The following is an 18,847-nucleotide window of genomic DNA, read 5'->3' on the forward strand; positions in this document are numbered from 1 at the left end:
AATACTCTTCAAGTTGTTTTTCACTATTGAAAGGCCTACCTCTTCAATCGACTGACATTGTAGTTATCTTATTACATTTATTAAAACGTAACTTCCAAATGGGAAAAGATTCTCTGGATTTGAAATGAAAAATTCTCTTTTATGTTGAAGGCGGATTTCAAATTAAAATTTTAAAAAATGCAACTTTTAGAAAGTTTTTTTGTCTAGTAAAAGTGCCTACAAGGGATTTTATTTCGATATAGTAAAAAAATATTTAACTGTATAATTTTTGAGTGCCCAAACTAGTGGCCACAAACATATGAATTTTATAAATCAATTTATATAATCTAGAGTGAATAAATAAAAAATGAATGAACAACAGGTCTATTCTTCATTTGTGGAAATGTATAAATCTATAGATGAAATGAAAGGGTACTAAACAGTATTCACATACACAGAAGTGACAGAGATTAACAATCTTTGAAACGAAAAAAATATCTGCTAGTCACTTATGTTAATATCCCATTTCCAAAACCTATTTACAGAAAGAAATGTTTCTTTAACATGCAGTAAAAAATGTCTGCACAACAATGATATTTTATTAATGAAAATGGGATTGGCCGGTTGACGTTTTGGTCTTGTCATGTGATACATCTAATAGACCATCTTAAGGACAGAATGATTCTTATGTAGAAGAGGACCCCTCTGTAGAAAGTATAATCACAGAAATGGTGTTTGTTAGCAAAATAATAAAAAAGAAATAAACCCTAAAAAATGAAAAAAGGATGATTTATTGTTGCGACCCATAAATGAACCATTAGCATATGATCTAGCTCATCTACTTTAGAGATAAAAGTTTGGAGAGATTGATAGATTAGCCCACACCAACATATTGTGAAATAAAATATTGAAAAAACCTACTAAAACATAGATCAATTTAGGACTTTAAAGTAATTAGTCCAAAGTGGGTGGTGAAATCTTGAAGAAGATCTGAAACAAATACAAACTAATTATCTTAAAATGGCAAAGAAAGTTGAAAGACTTTGCAGTAGGAAAGGGAAATTAAAAATTCAGAATTGTCCAACTGAAAAATAGCTCTCGAAAAAAGATTTTTATGTACTCAAATTTAATTGGTATGGATATTATATACGTGTCAGTTATAACTTAAATAGACTTAAGAAATGGAAAAAAAAGTCACCACTCCAAGTGATAAAGAATAACAGGTGACGTGAAAAGAAACAATCTATTCCAAAAATTGGAGGAATTTCACGGTTTGCATTGGGCAAAGGATGGTTAACACTTTGTTCCTTTATCTACTTGTTGAGGAAACGATGTATAATCTGTTACTTGTGCCACCAGTATGCCAAGACTAATTGGCATAACTTGAGTCAAAGCAGTGTAGAAAGTGTTTACTGAGTGTAGTATTGCCACCTGAATTTGGTGTGTCTACCGTGGCACTTACAAAACATAAAGGAACCGGAGGAATAATCAATAAACCGGCAGAACAATGAGTGAACAAATAACATTGTGATATGTATTGCAAAAGATATTTAAAAGATCTTGTTATATATGAAAGGCGCCATCTTAGTTCAGCGTCCCGGCAGAGTGAATCACAACAGCTGCTCTGCGGATGGCACAGGAAGCGTATTTATGCTTCCGGGTATGTATGTCAGAGCAGTGTGAAGTCTAAACTAAAAGATTGTGGCAATCTTAAAGATGCTCGCTCGCGTGTTAATGAATAGTTCTATTATCGGTCTACATGAATTGACACAATAGAGTTTAGTTGGTTAGAAGGAAGAAATAATATTATGCATGCATATTGTTAAGGAAATTGTTACTTGTTTATGAAGATAGGAAAAGGAGAAAAAGGAAATCCTGCTGATGCATGTGCTCTAAAAAGGCATCAAAGTGCATATTATTTGGACAACAATGTATCTATTGTTCATCTAAACACATTCAAATCAACGTTTTCAATTTTACATTTACTGCTGGGACATTAAAACATTTAGTGTTTAGATAGTAAATCAGTGTTGGTAAACTAATCAACATTTTGGAATTGGCAGTGAACACAATTGAAAACTACTATGCATATATGTAAAAGTCCAACAGCACAATTTTATACATAAATTGAAGGATCATCAATATAAAACAATTGCTGCAGACAGGCAAGTATTAACGTCTGAAGCAACCAGCAAAAAGCTGGTGTTGTTAACATCCAGCCTGTAAGATGTTCATACCAGTTTTGCAAATCCCGCGATTCTCTTTATTGTTAGGACATAAGCAATATTTGACATTCTTTTAGATGGCCTGACCACATCTATGATGCACCAGGACATATCTTTCTCTGAATATTTTTGATGGATGAAATGTTCGACCATAGGGGCGTGATCCGCTTTACATCATATTTGGTGTTTAAGTTGTAGCATCCGTTTCTTAATCTGTTGAATGGTTTTGCCTATGTAATGAAGTCCACAAGGGCATCGAATACAGTAAACTACTTTACTTGTATTACAATTTGAAAATTGTTTTAGTATATATAGCTGCCCATTGATGGTGAATGTTTTGGTGGTCTTTGTTGTGTTGCAAGCTACCCACATATTACATTTGAAATGGCCAATCACTGGGAATAGTTGTCCCATATTATCAACTGTTACTGTGTTGGGTGTATCATAGGCATGGACTAATCAATCTCTAAAATTTGATCCTCTTTTGAATGCAAATAAAGGTCTTTGGTTGACCTCTGCGATCCTTTTTAAAAGGGTCCAGTGTTTGATGATTATCTTTTTGATCCTTTTCCAGAGGGTGCCGAAAATGGAAGCACAGACTAGTCGGGATTTAATTGATCATTTTCCTACTTCTAGGAGAGCCTCTCTGTTGTTATACCAGGCTCGTTTAAGCAAATGTTTGAGAAGGTTTGCTGGATAACCATTAACTTTTATTTTTCTTTGCATTTCTGTGCCTCAAGAAAGTAATCTTTCTTTTTGGATCAATTTTGCCTCAATGACAGCATAATACTTACTGGTTTACAAATCAGGAAGATCCCTGTAATCTTTACAGAAGATGAAGAGTTTAAAGTTTTTTTTAGCTTTTCTGCAAACAAATGCTCATGGACCTGGATGGTTCTGAGCATAGAGACAGCACTTAAGCATAAAACTACTCTTAAAGGAAAGAGAAACTCTCGAAAAAAATAAGTACAGACTCCATTATAACCAACTCTAAGACACTCTTAGATAAGGTTGCACCTGCATTAAAAGAATTTGAAGAGTTTAATATACATAAAAAACAGATACATTACAAAAGGAAATAAAAAGATACAGTAAAGAACAGACCTATCTATATCTCAGGAAATATGTGTATCAATTTTCAGGTCCAAAAAACACTTCCTTCAAGAGGACCACTTTTTCAAACACTAACTCAGATACAGATAGACATCAAACTACAGCCAATGCATATCAATCGGACTATGATAATCAGACCTCTAGCACACATCAAGCTTTTTTAGGGCAAGTTCACAGAGGCAAAGGACCCCAGAGGAGACAACAAGGGGCCAGACGAGGATGGTATTGGAACCAGTCCACCCCTGGTTTCGGACAAACAAGGAGCCAATATTACAAATGGTAGATATTAATCAAACTATACCGATCTTCAATTTGTCCTCTCATGTACTCTCTAAGTGTGAAATTTCAGTATTAACATCAGGGCTCTCCTTTGTACCAACAAATAAAAATGATCTGTTTCAGACTAAAATTGAACTCTATAAACCACTCGAGCAATATGCAGACTTTTTTCATAATTACTTTTGAAATTAATAATCCCACGTACATCAGGGACACCACAGCAATAATCAACATAATCGACAACCAGACATTTAACTCCAATGAAGAGCTATTGGTTAGCATCGATATAAGATTTGTATACCAACATACCTCAACAAGTTGTATTGAGAATATTTAATGAAAGTTTGGATTCAAGGCCTCCTCGACACAATGTGCCCACTACATTCATTTTGGAATGCATTGAAATATCATTATGTAAGAATTTCTTTCTATTTGAAAATTAATTCTATCAACAATTGAAAGGTGTAGCAATGTGAGCAGTTTTCGCTCCGGTCATTGCGAACATCTATGTATCCTGCTTTGAGGAGCTACACATTGAAGGTATCACCAATCCATATCAAGATAATATCATCAAATGGATGAGATACATCAATGATGTTTTGATGATATGGAAAGGTAATCGTGAAAGCTTATTGACCTTCCATACATGGATCAATTCATTAAATCCTAATCTAAAATTCACGATGGAATTTGATCAACATCAATTGAATTTAATTGATATCACAGTGAAGATAGATGATGATAATTAGCTCTATACAACAATATTTACTAACCCAACAGCTAGAAATACATTACTTAAATACTATAGCCATCACCCACAGGCATTAAATGATGGGTTAACTTTTGGGCTAATTGCTCCAAAAAGGAAGGTTAGTTTCTTGAGGCAAAAGAAACTCAAAGAAAATTTGAAAGCTAGTGGTTACCAGGCAAAACTTAAAAAAAAAAGTGCTTAAACAGCCTAGTATAACAACATAGGCTCTCTTAGAAGTAGGAAATCAACCAATTGAATCCCAACTAGTCTTTGTTTCCACTTTCGGCACCTTCTCGAACAGGATCAAAAAGATAATCATCAAATATTGGACCCTAGGGTTACTGCATTCAATGTCCTTGTGGACTTCATTACATAGACAAAACCACTCAACAGATTAAAAAACGGATACTACAACATCAATCGTGATAACGATGTAAAGGGGATCCCACCCCTATGGTCTAACATTACATCAATCATAAGCACTTAGAGAAATATATGTCCTTGTGGGTCATAGATGTGGTCAGACCATCTAAAAGAATGTCAAATATTGATAATGTCCTAACAATAAAGGAGAATCGCTGGATTTGCAAAACTGATAACGTGACAAAAGGCCTTAACCTGGCTGTTGAATGGCAAACACTAGTTTCCCTGGTCTGAACATCTTACAGACTAGATGTTAACAACACCATCTTTTTGCTTGTTGCATCAGACATTTATAATTGTCTGTCTGCAGCAATTTGTAACATTGATGATCCTCCAATTTATGTGTAAAACTGTGCTGTTGGACTTATACATATATGCATATATGCATATATTGATCTCTATTGTGTTCACTGTCAATTCCAGAATTTTGATTAGTTTACCAACATTGATTTAGTATCTAAACACTAAATGTTTTTAATGTCTCGGCAGTAAATGTAAAATTTTGCAGAGACACAGCGTGAGAGCAGCAGCCAAAGCAGGACTTTGGAATAGGGGCTGACTTCTAAAAATCCCCACCGGACGCCACAAGCAGCTACTACTCGCGATTCCCGCTTCGCGGGAAACGCTCGCATTGGGACCAGCGAGTAGTCACTGCCTAATTGACTACATCTCCCATAAGGCAGTGGGGGACCTTGAACATCGCCGGCAACGCCCAGAGCCGACCAGGTGCTTCAAATTAGCACCGGAGGAAGAACTTTTGGGAAACCTTTTTCGCAGAGACACAGCGTGAGAGCAGCAGCCACGGCAGGACTTTGGAATAGGGGCTGACATCTAAAAAACCCCACCGGATGCCACAAGCAGCTACTCCTCGCGTTTCCAGCTTCACGGGAAACGCTTGCATTGGGACCAGCGAGTAGTCACTGCCTAATTGACTACCTCTCCCATAAGGCAGTGGGGGACCTTGAACATCGCCGGCAACGCCCAGAGCCGACCAGGTGCTTCAAATTAGCACCGGAGGAAGAACTTTTGGGAAACCTTTTTCGCAGAGACACAGCGTGAGAGCAGCAGCCAAAGATGGACTTTGGAATAGGGGCTGACTTCTAAAAACCCCACCGGACGCCACAAGCAGCTACTCCTCGCGTTTCCCGCTTCGCGGGAAACGCTCGCATTGGCACCAGCGAGTAGTCACTGCCTAATTGACTACATCTCCCATAAGGCAGTGGGGGACCTTGAACATCGCCGACAACGCCCAGAGCCGACCAGGTGCTTCAAATTAGCACCGGAGGAAGAACTTTTGGGAAACCTTTTTCGCAGAGACACAACGTGAGAGCAGCAGCCAAAGCAGGACTTTGGAATAGGGGCTGACTTCTAAAAAAAAACACTGGACGCCACAAGCAGCTACTCCTCGCGTTTCCCGCTTTGCGGGAAATGCTTGCATTGGGACCAGCGAGTAGTCACTGCCTAATTGACTACATCTCCCATAAGGCAGTGGGGGACCTTGAACATCGCCGGCAATGCCCAGAGCCGACCAGGTGCTTCAAATTAGCACCGGAGGAAGAACTTTTGGGAAACCTTTTTCGCAGAGACACAGCGTGAGAGCAGCAGCCAAAGCAGGACTTTGGAATAGGGGCTGACTTCTGAAAAACCCCATCGGACGCCACAAGTAGCTCCTCCTCGTTGGGACCAGCGAGTAGTCACTGCCTAATTGACTACATCTCCCATAAGGCAGTGGGGGACCTTGAACATCGCCGGCAACGCCCAGAGCCGACCAGGTGCTTCAAATTAGCACCGGAAACACGCATCGCGGGACATGCGCGGGACGAGCCGGGCGAAGCCCAGGCCAAGGGCGGGCCCGTTCTAGCCCGTTACAGACCAGGTAAGACCGGACCGGGCCACCCCTCTTGGTTTAAGCATACCACCACTATCATTGTTTGTGTCTGTACTTTGTTTAGGGGAATTCTGGAAGAATGTCAACTTGAGAAAGTAGAAGCAGGACTGCTAAGGGGGGAAAACAGCTAACTGGGACCGTTGATGAATTTATAACTAGGACCAACACTGTCATAGATATAGAGATACATAAAATGCAGCAGAGAGTATCTATGGACTTAGATGCAGCAAGAAGAAGATTGTCACAGGATCCTGCAATGGCCAAAAAATCATCTCTAGGTCATACAGCATCTGCAAAAACCCCTGAACGTTCGACTGGTCCAGTACCAATTATAACATTAGTGTATGTGCACCATATTCCAGATAAAATCCCCCTTATGCCTGCCCCTATTCCAGGGTCACCCCAACCACCCACTAACCGGAGTCCATCTTTGTCGTTGGTTGTGGTGGATGCGACACTGGAGGAATTCACCGAGATAAATCCAAAGGGAGATGAGGCGAGTGTGAGTAAACTGTGCGGAAGTAAGGAGGGTGCAAACCAAAAAAGGAAACGTAATATTACATCTGCCTATGCCAGGAAAAAGGCTAAAGTAGCAAAGGACCAGTACCTTAGGGGTGAAAATACCAAATTAGGGGGTGGGAGTGGTAAGCTTCATCAGGTGCCCCCAAATGTTGAAAGAGACCGTCAGAATGAGAACATAAACGTGGTTAACTTGGAGGCCATAGATGGGCAGCAAGATCCCCTAACAGGAGTCAAGAGGGGAGGGGTGATTGTCGGTGAGGTGGAGGGAAGGAAGGAGGAATTCTTGAAAAACGTGTGGGAAACGTTAAAAAAACTATTAACCCCTCTGGAAGTCAGATTAACATGCATAGAAAACCAGTTGATTGAGGTGGAAAAAAGCATTATAACCTTGGCAAGCCTCAGTATAGTGGGAACTAAATTAAATAGCACCACCGATGCTGTTAAGACCGTATTAGTACCTCCGGTAATACCCCCCGCTATACCGTCAGTATCACATACGAATAAACCCCAACTTGAGGCTCAGGGAGCAAATGTTAGCAGCCCAAAAGTGAATGTATCCAAGCAATTACCAGCACACACTGTACCAGTTCATAAAAAGATCACAGTACAGAGGGCAAAGGAGACCAAAGCAAATCAGTATATCCAAAAGGGGATCCAAACAAGAGAGAAACAACGGGGGGGTTATATAGACCTTCCACCTGATGCCAGGCCATATGTAGTAGTGCTAACAGGTGTCCCGGAGATAAGCAACCATCATGAGGAAACCTTTTGGTCACTGAGGAATGAAATAATTCATTGGCTGAATGAAAATAGGCTTTTATCTAACCATATGAAAAGTAACATTTTAATGGCGCGAAGGGTGCCATGGATAGGCCCTTCATATAAATCTATCCCAGGTGATTGCATTGTTGTTACATTTGAAGCGTCACACACTGTACACCACATATGCACATGGAACACTTTTGGTGAGAATTCAACTCTTGAAGCCAGACCACTCACCTTCTTCTATCCTCCGCAGATGCGCCTTGATCAAGAAGGAAGTTGGACAATGGCCAGACACTATGCTCGGGGTGGGTCAAGAGATGGTAGACAGGGTAACCCCAGTTGGTGGAATGGGGTTCGAACTTACAACAGGTTCAGCTGTCTAGAAGGAGTAGATTGACTTACACCATGGATAGACTGCACAATCAGCTCCAACGGTTCACCTTTTATACTGTGCACTTTGCCCACGACCACTATATGTAATTTAGAAGAGAGTATAGAAAAGATCACCGGGGGGGGGGGAACTAGCCATTGTCTTGGTACTGATGCTGCCCCTAAGGATCCGCAAGACGAGAGAGGGTTGGCGGCATTAGCCGTCCAGGGTGTGAGGAATTATGCCTCGCAAATAAAGGTGTATGAAGCAGACAGAATGCCCCAAGATGTGCTGACTCACCCAGGGCCTCATCCACTGGAACCAGTTACTCCAAACGTAGGACTGCCTAGTATCGGTATTAACTCGCCACTGTTATTAGTCTCGTGGAATATAGCGGGAGTAACTAAGAATCTAAGGGATCCTGAGTGGGCGGAGTACATTGATTCTAGTGACCTCTGCCTATTACAGGAATCATGGGCAATCGATACACCGCACAGGGTTGGCTATAAATCGTTTGGCATTGGAGAAGTTCCATCAACCAGGGGTAGGCCCTCAGGGGGCCTAATTATCTGGGTCAAAGTAACCCTGAAGATTAGGATTGAAGTTATGGATACTAGCTCACTGGACATCCTGGCCCTAAAAATTACAACTTCTGAGGGGAAAGTGTCTTGTAGGATAGCTAAGGGGGAGCTTATGATGGCAATAAAAAATAAAAGCCAAGCTGACGTCAGATTAGCTAGGGAAGCGTACAAGCACATACAGATGACCTCAAGGAAGGTGTGGGAGGAGGCGAACTGTAGGGTTCTGGAGGTTGGTTGCCAATGGGAGCCATGTAGGGAGAGTTGTGAAAGACATATACCTCGATGAATCCACGTGGGTGAACCACTTCACGACTCTATATCAAAAATTTGACAGTGTCATAAACAAGTGTAGTGAAAAAGCACCATGGGCCCCACCCCCGATTGAGTGACTAGACTTTTCTATTGAAGAAACAGAGATGGCAATTAGTGCATTGAAAAGTGGCAAAGCGCCAGGTCTGGACAAAATACCCGGGGATTTGTATAAGCACGATACAAAGGTCTGGGCACCCTATATAAACTATTTATTTAACATTTTGTCTAGTAACTGCGACTTCCCAGATAGTTGGCTGGGAGCCGAGATTGTTTTAATTTTTAAAAAGGGTAATCGGTCTGAACCCTCAAATTACCGACCGATCAGTTTAATGGACATCCTGCAGAAATTATACTCAAGGCATATACTAACCCGTATAAATGATTGGTTGGTAGAGAAGACGGTACTTACAAAATTCCAAGCTGGGTTCAGGAGTAAGGTCAGCACTATTGATCAGGTTTTTAGGTTCTGCTGCCTTTACTGGAAATACGTTCACATTAGAAAAGGGCACTTATATGTCACTTTCGTAGACCTGAGAGCGGAATTTGATTTAGTGCCACGAGACCTCCGTTGGAGATCCCTCAAAGAGGCTGGGATGCCAGGATGCATTTTGGCTCAAAAAATCGAGTTGCACGCCAGGAATTTCGATAATGTGAGATAGGGTCCCAATGGCGAATTGACCCATAATATACCAATTGAACGTGGCGTCCGCCAAGGTTGCGTCCTGGCCCCCATGTTATTTTCCCTTTTCGTGAACGATATTCCTGCACACTTGGAGGGCTGTATGAATGATTCTCCCAAACTTAATGGAGAAAGGGTGCCTGCGTTACTTTTCGCGGATGATACTATCCTAATTTCGCAAACCAAGAAAGGTCTCCAGGCACTACTTAACTCCTTTAGTGAATATTGTGATAACAAGGGGTTGGAAATCAATGTGAACAAAACAAAGTGCATGGCCTTAAACCCCTGTAGACCAGATAAAGGGTGCTTAGTACTAGATGGCCAAAAATTGGAAACAGTTGATCACTTTTCTTACCTGGGGGTTGCTATAGACTCTAAATTTACATGGAAACCCCAAATCGAAAAAAGTAAGGTGATTTTTGCCCAAAATATTAAACCAATCCTTAGTAAGCAAAACACAAGTACAAGTAAAGCAGTGACACCTGTCGTGGAGCTCTTTAAGTTAAAAGTCCAATCAGCAGCACTCTAAGGAGCTGAGAGTTGGGGGCCATCGGCTAAGGATCCCTTTGCCATCATGGATAATAAATTCATGCGAAGTATCGTAAGGGCCCCTACAAGTACTCCTTTAGTACCTCTCCAATTGGACTTGAACTTTAAGAGGACAGACCACTACTCCATCCTTAGGCCCTTAATGTTCTGGGTAAGACTTTGGCTGACACCTGAACTGGCTGATTATAGGAAGGGTCTATAAGAAATGAAACTCATTTGGCAAGTGAAAATTGTATAATGTGTGAGGGAAACTACAAAGAGGATGAGGTTCACGTCTTGTTTTTCTGTCAAGCATACTCCCCTGCGAGAAAAAAGTGGATTAAACCCTTGTGTAACCATTTGGGTATTAGGTCATGCAATTTGGCATATAGAATAATTAAATCTGACACTTCACAAATTATTGTCTTTAGTGCTAGTAGATTCCTACATTTTGTTTACATAGCCTGTAGGAAAAAAGGTCTAAAACTGTAACGATAAAGGTAGCAACATGAATTGTATAAGATTTAGTGGTAGTACACTCAACCATGCAGGCATGTGTTTGTTTTTTATTATTTTTATATCATGTTTAAATGATTGTGTATCAGTAAGATTGGTATGCTTTACTTATTTATGTATGTATTTTGTGCAATCTTTTATGGCAAAATGTTGCCGAAATAAAGAATTGAATTGAAATGTAAAATTGAAAAAGTTGATTTCAAGATCTATGCATAAACAATAGATACATCGCTGTCCATATAAAATGCATGTTGATGCCTTCTTTGAGCACATGCATCAGCAGGATTTCTTTTATGCCCTGTTCCTGTCTTGATAAATAATTAACAATTTCCTTGAATTATATGCACGTATAATATTATTATTTTCTTCTAACCAACTAAACTCTATTGTGTTAATTCACATAGACCGATATAGAACTTTTCATTAACGGGCAGGTGAGCCACTTTAAGATGGCAGCCATATTTTAGTTTAGACTTTACGCTGCTCTGACATACATACCCGAAGCATAATAACGCTTCCTGTGCCATCCGCAGAGCAGTTGTTTTTGGAATAGATTGTTTCTTTTCACGTTGCCTGTAATTCTTTATTTGGAGATGGTGACCTTTTGTCCATTTCTTAATTCTATTTATGTTATAAATTACATGTATATAATGTCCCTACCAATTAAATTTGAGTATATAGCAATCTTTTTTCAGGGTAATTTTTGATTTGGACTATTTAGAATATTTTAGTAGATTTTCCTACTGCAAAGTCTTTTAATTTTCTTTGGCATAAATAGATAATTAGTTTATACTTTTTTCAGACTTCTTTAAGATTTCACTACCCACTCTGGACTAATTACTCTAAGGTCCTAAATTGATTTATTTTCTAGTAAGTTTTTTTCAATATTTTATTTCACAATAGGTTGGTGTGAGTTAATTTATCAAACTCTATAAACTTTTATCTCTAAAATGGATGAGCTAGAGTGTATGCTAAAGGTTCCTTTATGACTCACGACAATAAATCAGCTTTTTCTTCACTTTTTTGGGTGTGTATCTTTCTATTATGTCTTTGGCTGACAAACATATTTTCTGTGATTATACCTTTTAAATAGCGGTCCTCATTCTACATAAGAATCTTTCTGTCCTCAAGATAGTCTATTAGATGTATCACATGACAAGACAGAAACGTAGACCAGTCTAACCCATTTTCATCAATAAAATAAAATTGTTTGACAAACATTTTTAAAATGAATGTTGAAGAAAAATTTCTTTCTGTAAATAGGTTTTAGAAATGGGTTATTTATATAAGTGATTATCAGATATTTTTTCATTTTAAAGATTGTTAATCTAGGTCACTTCCGTACATGTGAATACTGTTTTGCACCCTTTAATTAAATGTATTGGATTATAAATCTCTACAAAATAAGAATAGATCTGTTGTTCATTTATTTTTGATTTATTCACTCTTTGAATATACAAATTGATTTATAAAATTCATATGTTTGAGGCCATTAGTTTGGCGCCTCATAAATGTTACTGTTAAATATGGGTTCACTATATCGAAATAAAATCCCTTGTAGGCAATTTTACAAGACAAAATATTTTGTTACCCAAGCCCCCAAGGGTAAATCAGGTTGCCCAACTAATTTACTACTTAGAAAGTTGCCATTTTTCTGTCTGAGCCATTTAGTGCCTGCAGCCTATCTCTGGGTCACAGGACTGGGTGTAGCTGACGGTTGGGCTTTGTGCATTCCTCCTAGACAATCACACACAATAGAGAGCTTATCAGTGCCTGGATGAGCCATCACTGGTAAGATTGGAAGGCAGAGCTGGGCATAGCCCTACTTACACTTGAATAGGTTGTTTCCTGCCTCCACAGAAAAGGATGCATACCCCCTGTAGTTAGTTATGAATCAGGGCAGGGAAGGCAGAAAGCCTGTGGACTTTACATGGCAACCTCTTCTCCCACTTCAAAAGAAGGCCCAGGTATACATTTTAGACCTCAGGAACCAACTCTTCACTACACTTCCGGATCAGTGGATGCTCTGCCAGGAAGAGGGTCTGCTGTGCTCCTGAAAAGACTGCAACTCTGCTGAACAGCTGATCCAAAGGACTGCTGCCCTGCTTTGCTGACCTGCTGCCCTCTTGCCTGGTTAGAAGAGCTGTACCTGTATCTGTTGAACCCACGACCACCAAGGTGACTCCAAGGACTCGCAGGTTGTCCTCCAGATTAGAGCCCTAGGGACAAAAGGCACCAACAACTTTGATCCTGGCACCTGGATTCTGCCATCTGTGAGTCCTACCCTGCCAAGTTGTGCCACCCCAGTCCTAGACTCTTGGAAGTAGACCTGAAGGTGCTCTGCAAGCCCATCTGTGAATCCAGCAGAACTGATGCATCTCCTCTGTTGTGCTCCAAAACCTAGAGCAAAACTGATACATTGCTTCTGATGTCTGGACTTTTCTGGTGAAAGGCCTTCACATCGAAGTCTGCAGTCTCATCAGAATCACAGCTGTGCAGCGCATTCGCGATGTAAGGCCCTTGTATCGCAAGCCTCTCATTGATGTCAGTCTCAATGATGATGCAGGACTTTGCATCCCAAGCCCTGTAGCATTTTCTGTACCAGCTGGTGTGCTGCACCTATTTAATGCCAGACTTTGCATTGCAATTAGGTGTGTGTGGTTGTGGCAGCATTTTATTCCACGGAATTTAATTTCTGCAGAATTCTATGAAATTCCACAAGGGGGCAGAATAGGCACCGCAGTGTGCAATGCATAACTCTCAGTTCCTGTACATAAATATGTATAGGAACCAAGGGATAGGCACTCCAGTGCATACCCCTCAGTGCCCTTACATACTTATGGATTTATACCTTAAAGCTTAGGCAGACTTGTATATCTGTTATACACTGAATGTTTGCATTACAATTGAGTAACAGAAATTCTTTCACAGGAAGCAAGGGAAGACAGAGTCTATTGAGTACTATGTATCTGCATTACGGAAACTCTCCATAAAATGTAACTTTGAGACTCACCAGGATGAATTACAAAAGCATACAAGAAAGATTATGCATGAAGAAATATTCTTAATTGAAGCATGTAATTGCAGTTGTGTACAAAGCAAACATTACCAATCATTGTGCAAAAGTAGGTGTGCCTGGGAGTGAGTCCGATTACAAAGAAATAGTAGGATAAAACCAAAACAGCAGTGTGTGTAGCAAATAGGACTTTGCAAACAGTGGTAGTACTTACAAATAAAATGTGGATGGCAGGAAAATAAAGAAACGCAAAACAGGTTTGAGGGAAGTGTGATAAAGGAAACAGGATAGAAATTGAAATTTTAGGTCATGCCAAAGTTGAGAAAACATCTGAGTTGGGTAGTTCTGAAAAGTGTAATATGGACACTGTTAGACCTGGCATCTTTGGTGTGTTTTCCTTTGACTTTTTGCCTCTACCTCCTGTATTTTTGACGCTGTGCTGGATTTTGTCTTTGCTGGTTTAGATGCTTTGGGCACTTTGCCACTGCTGATCAGTGTCAAAGTGCAAGTGCTCCCTAGGTAAATTGTTATTGTGATTGGTTATCCATGATTGGCATATTTGTTTTACCAAGAAGTCCCTATTAAAGTGCACTAAGTGTGCCAGGGCTGGTGATTCAAATACTACTAGTGGGCCTGCAGCACTGATTGTGCCACCCACATGAGTAGCCTAACATGGTGTCTTAGGCCTGCCACCGCAGTGCCTGTGTGCAGTTGCTAACTGCCATGTTGCCCTGACCAGTGTCCACACTGGCCAGGCCTACCCCTTCCTTTTCTCTACACATTGGACACCCCTATGGAAGGCCCAAGGTACCCCCCTGGGCAGGGTGCAGTGTATGTGAAAGGTAGAGCATGTACTAATGTGGGTGACATGCTCTGGTAGTGAATCCCAGCCATTTTCGTTTTTTTCTCACTATTGTAAGGCTATATTCCCATAGGAGCAGGATAGATAATTAAAGTCTGGTATCCCTCTGGTAAGTCTGCTTATAAGGAACCTCTAGAAGGGATAGTCCAGCCCTTTGGTGTGCGTATTGTCACCTACGCCGACGATACCCAATTGGTGGTCTCTCTTGACCACTCGGAGGGATCGTCTTCCACCTTAGGGCCCTGTCTAGAGGCGGTGGCTAGGTGGATGCAATCTTCTTATCTTAAGCTTAACGGAGAGAAATCTGATATCATGCTGTTGGGCAACCCCTCTCCTTCCTCTTTAACCTCCATCTGGCCCCCATGTCTTGGCACGCCTCCTCCTCCCAAATCCCAAATAAAGAGCCTGGGAATTTGGTTGGATCAAGCGCTTGACTTTTCAGTCCAGGCTACTAAAACTGCCTCTACATGCATCGGGCTGATGAAGATGCTTCGCAAGGTGCTACCTCTGCTCCCATTCCAGGCTAGGAGGATCTTGGTTCAGGCCCTGATCCTCTCGCGCCTGGATTATGGGAATGCCCTTTATATAGGAGCCCCGGCAGCAGTGACCCACAGGCTCCAAGTCACACAAAACTGTGCTGCTCGGCTACTGTATAATATTCCCCGCTGGCAGTCAGCCAAGAAAGCCCTGAGAGAACTTAATTGGCTCCCAGTAGCGGCCAGAGTGCAGTTTAAGGCTATGTGCGTTGTGTTCAAGTCTTTTCACCGCACTGGCCCGGCAATTTTACATCCCATAGCCATGCCTTATGTCCCAGCCAGAGCTCTGCGCTCTGGGTCCTTACATCTAGCGACTACCACTAAAGTCTGCAAGGCCCGTTGGGGTGGTCGCTCCTTTTCCCATACTGCGACTAAACTGTGGAACTTCCTCCCCCTCTCCCTTCGAGAGAGCAAGGATCGTATGTCTTTCTGAAAGGCTTTAAAGACTCACCTGTTAGCAAAAGCGTGTTAATCTACCCTTAGCCCGCCACTAGCAATCAGTTAAAGCGCTGCGAGGCCTACGGGTTACGCGCTATATAAATGTAATTTTTCATTTCATTTCAATTTAATAACCTATCTTTTAGAAAGGATGTTTTTTTAACTCCTGTGTTTGAGAACAGCACTTTTAGAAAGTGACTGTTCTCTTGTCTGACCTTTCTGTGTGCCTTGGCCTGTTTGTGATTTGACTGTCTGGTTTGTGAGTGACAGGGGCTGGGGAGTCCCCAGGAGGCTGGATGAGTCAGCCCTAGGCTGAATAGCTGCATCTGCGTCTTGAGTGGTGGGAGGGGATAGCACCTGGGCCTGAACAGGGCTGTGCCTGCCTTCCACAATGCTGGCTCCACCTCCTGCGGGGCGGCTGACGACCCTGCCCCTCTCTCTGAAAGGAAAGAAGAAGTCAGGAAAACAAAGTTCTCCATGACTTACCAGAACTGGTTCTGACTAAGCCAAGGCCTCTCTGTCCCCACAGAAAATAGGAAAGACTGGTATAAAAAGGGCTACCCAGACTACAGAAAATTAAATCATCCTGCAATCAAGAAGGAACCTCTGCCAAGGAGAAAGCTGGAAGACTGAATAGGAAGGACTGTCCTGCTGTGTGCTTGTGGACTGACCTGCAGTTGCTTTGCTGCCAAGGAGAGGGAAAGGACTTTGCTGTGTGCTGTGTCCCCTTGCTTGAAGAGATGTCCAAGGGCCTGAGGAGAGCTGGCCTCCTGTTAAGAAGTCCCAGGAACAAAAGGACTTCACCCCCAGCTTTCCCCTGAACTCTGCTGAGTGAGTTCTGCCCTTCCTAGAGTGCTTGATCCAATTGTGGGGCCTCTGGAAGTTGTTGCCTGCTGTTTGGGAAGCTGGACAAGGAGAAAAGAAGAAGATCTGAAATCTTCATGCATCGCTCGCTTGCGGAGCGCATCGCCGACAGTGCGAGAGAATTCCCGTTGCCGCAAGATCGTCGCAGCGCCTGTTGCCGCTGCAAGAACCGACGCATCATTCGCTTGTGGAGCCCATCACCCCGGTGCGGGAAAACTCATGTTGCCTCGAGTATTGTCGCAGATCCTGTCGTCGCTGGGTGAGATCACTGCATTGCTTGCTTGCTGACCGCATCGAGGGGCCGCGAGATTAGAAGATCATTGCTGCACCACGCATCGTTGCCACACCGGAGATCGTTGCCGTCCCAAAGATCGTCGCATCATGCCTGTGTGGGACGCTTCCTACGGAACCTGTGCACCGGAATCCATACAAGGTATCGCATCCCTCTCCATACAGACCGGATTCGTTGCGTGCAGCAGCGCGGTCGCATCACAGGGCGGTCGCATCGCCTCCCCAGGGTCTCAGGAGTGACGCATCGCTTGTTTTTCAACGCTGCAGCTTCCACTTGAAACTTTTGTCGCATCTACAGGTACTTTGGGCCAAACGTGTTGCAACTGTGGATTATTTTGACGCAAACCCTAGAACTCTTTTAAAGACTTATTCTTGAACTGTGTATGTTGAATTTTTGTCATTTTGGTCTTGCTTAGTTTAAATACGTTTATTTTTCTAAACTGGTGTGGAGTCCATTTGTGGTGTTTTCACTGTGTTACTGTGACTGTTGGTACAAATACTTTACACATTGCCTTTGATAAGCCTGTCTGCTTGTGCCAAGCTACCAAGGGGGTGAGCAGGGGTTATCTAAAGAGTGTATCCCCCTTGTTCTGACTAGAAGCAAGGGTCCATATTTGGACATTGGTACCTACCTCTGCCAACTAGAGACCCTCAGATCTAACAGACACTCTAAAACTAAACCAGTGTGTGAGAAGAAATATGGCGGAGTGAAGATAATGTTTTTTGCTGATTTTGGCTCATCATACACGATTGTTGACTAGAAGGTTTGGAAAGCTGGATTTGTAGTGGTGTTGGACCCAAAACTCCAAACTCCTGACATTTAACCTGACAGCTTTGCAAGGCTGAAGGCACTTTACATTTAGCAGAGGTGGTACCATCCACCCTTGGATGGATAGATCAATGGGCTTTAGACATTATTTTAGACTGCAATAGCCTGGAGAAAGTGCTAGTGGCAGGAGTAAGCCTATTTACTAGCAATAAGATGCAGAAGGAATTCCCAAGTGTTTTTCTGAGCAAAATGTGTATTTTTAAGTGATTTTCATATAATAAATTACTAAAGGTGGATGCTACTCCCATAGTACATACATTGAGAAATTGACCTATGATTGTGAGGGAATACATCCATCAAGAAATTAATAAGCGATTCGAGGCTGGTATCACTAAGCCTATCAAGGCAGCAGGGTGGCTAGCACCCCTAGTCATAGCAGGCAGGCCAACAACAAGGTTCTTCTCTGTGTCAACGTTAGAGACCTCAATAGTAATATTAAATTGAAAGATTTGTTCTACATATGATAAATGTAATGATTGCTATGACAAAAAGGTATGAAATGTTTTTTGTAAATTAATTTATCCTCGATGTACCAACAGATGTGGCTAAACACCAAGAGTAAGAAAGTTGAAATGTTTCCAACACCAGATGGGTGCTCTCAACATATTCGCATGTGGTTCAGACTTGCATCGGTGGGTGTGTTTAATGTTTCATTTGCTTAAAGATCAAAATGGATCATGTTTCTCCAGGATAAAATCTTGGTTATTGGTACTGATATGGTCCAACATGATGGGAGATTACACGACGTTGTGAATGTGCTGGGAAAACATGGACTGATAGCAGAACATACAAAGTGTAATTTTGCTGTGTAAAGCCTGAGTTATTTAGGACATGATTAGTCACAAAAGGATCAAGCCCAAACCTGACTTGTTGAGAGCAAAAAAGAAGCACCCCTTCCTCTGAGCAAGGATATGTTGAGACTGCTTCTTGGTCTAATCAAATTCTACTTGAAGACTGTAAAGACTTTACAAGAAAATATTTTTCCTAGACAACTGTTGAAAAAGAAGGAAAAGGTTGTTTGGAAGCCACAATGCCAAGAAGAGTTTACCAAGATCAAAGAAGTAATTTGTATGGCTAAGC

At 41.6% G+C, this 18,847-nt stretch overlaps 1 protein-coding gene across 1 annotated transcript in view; it reads right to left on the minus strand.

Moving 5' to 3' along the window:
• LOC144776547 (calcium-activated chloride channel regulator family member 3-like) overlaps nucleotides 1–18,847 on the minus strand; it is a 264,858-nt gene that overhangs the window by 40,405 nt on the left and 205,606 nt on the right. The gene's annotated exons all lie outside the window — the stretch shown is intronic.

Source organism: Lissotriton helveticus, chromosome 1_1, assembly GCF_964261635.1.
Source record: "Lissotriton helveticus chromosome 1_1, aLisHel1.1, whole genome shotgun sequence".
NCBI classification, from domain to species: Eukaryota; Metazoa; Chordata; class Amphibia; order Caudata; family Salamandridae; genus Lissotriton; species Lissotriton helveticus.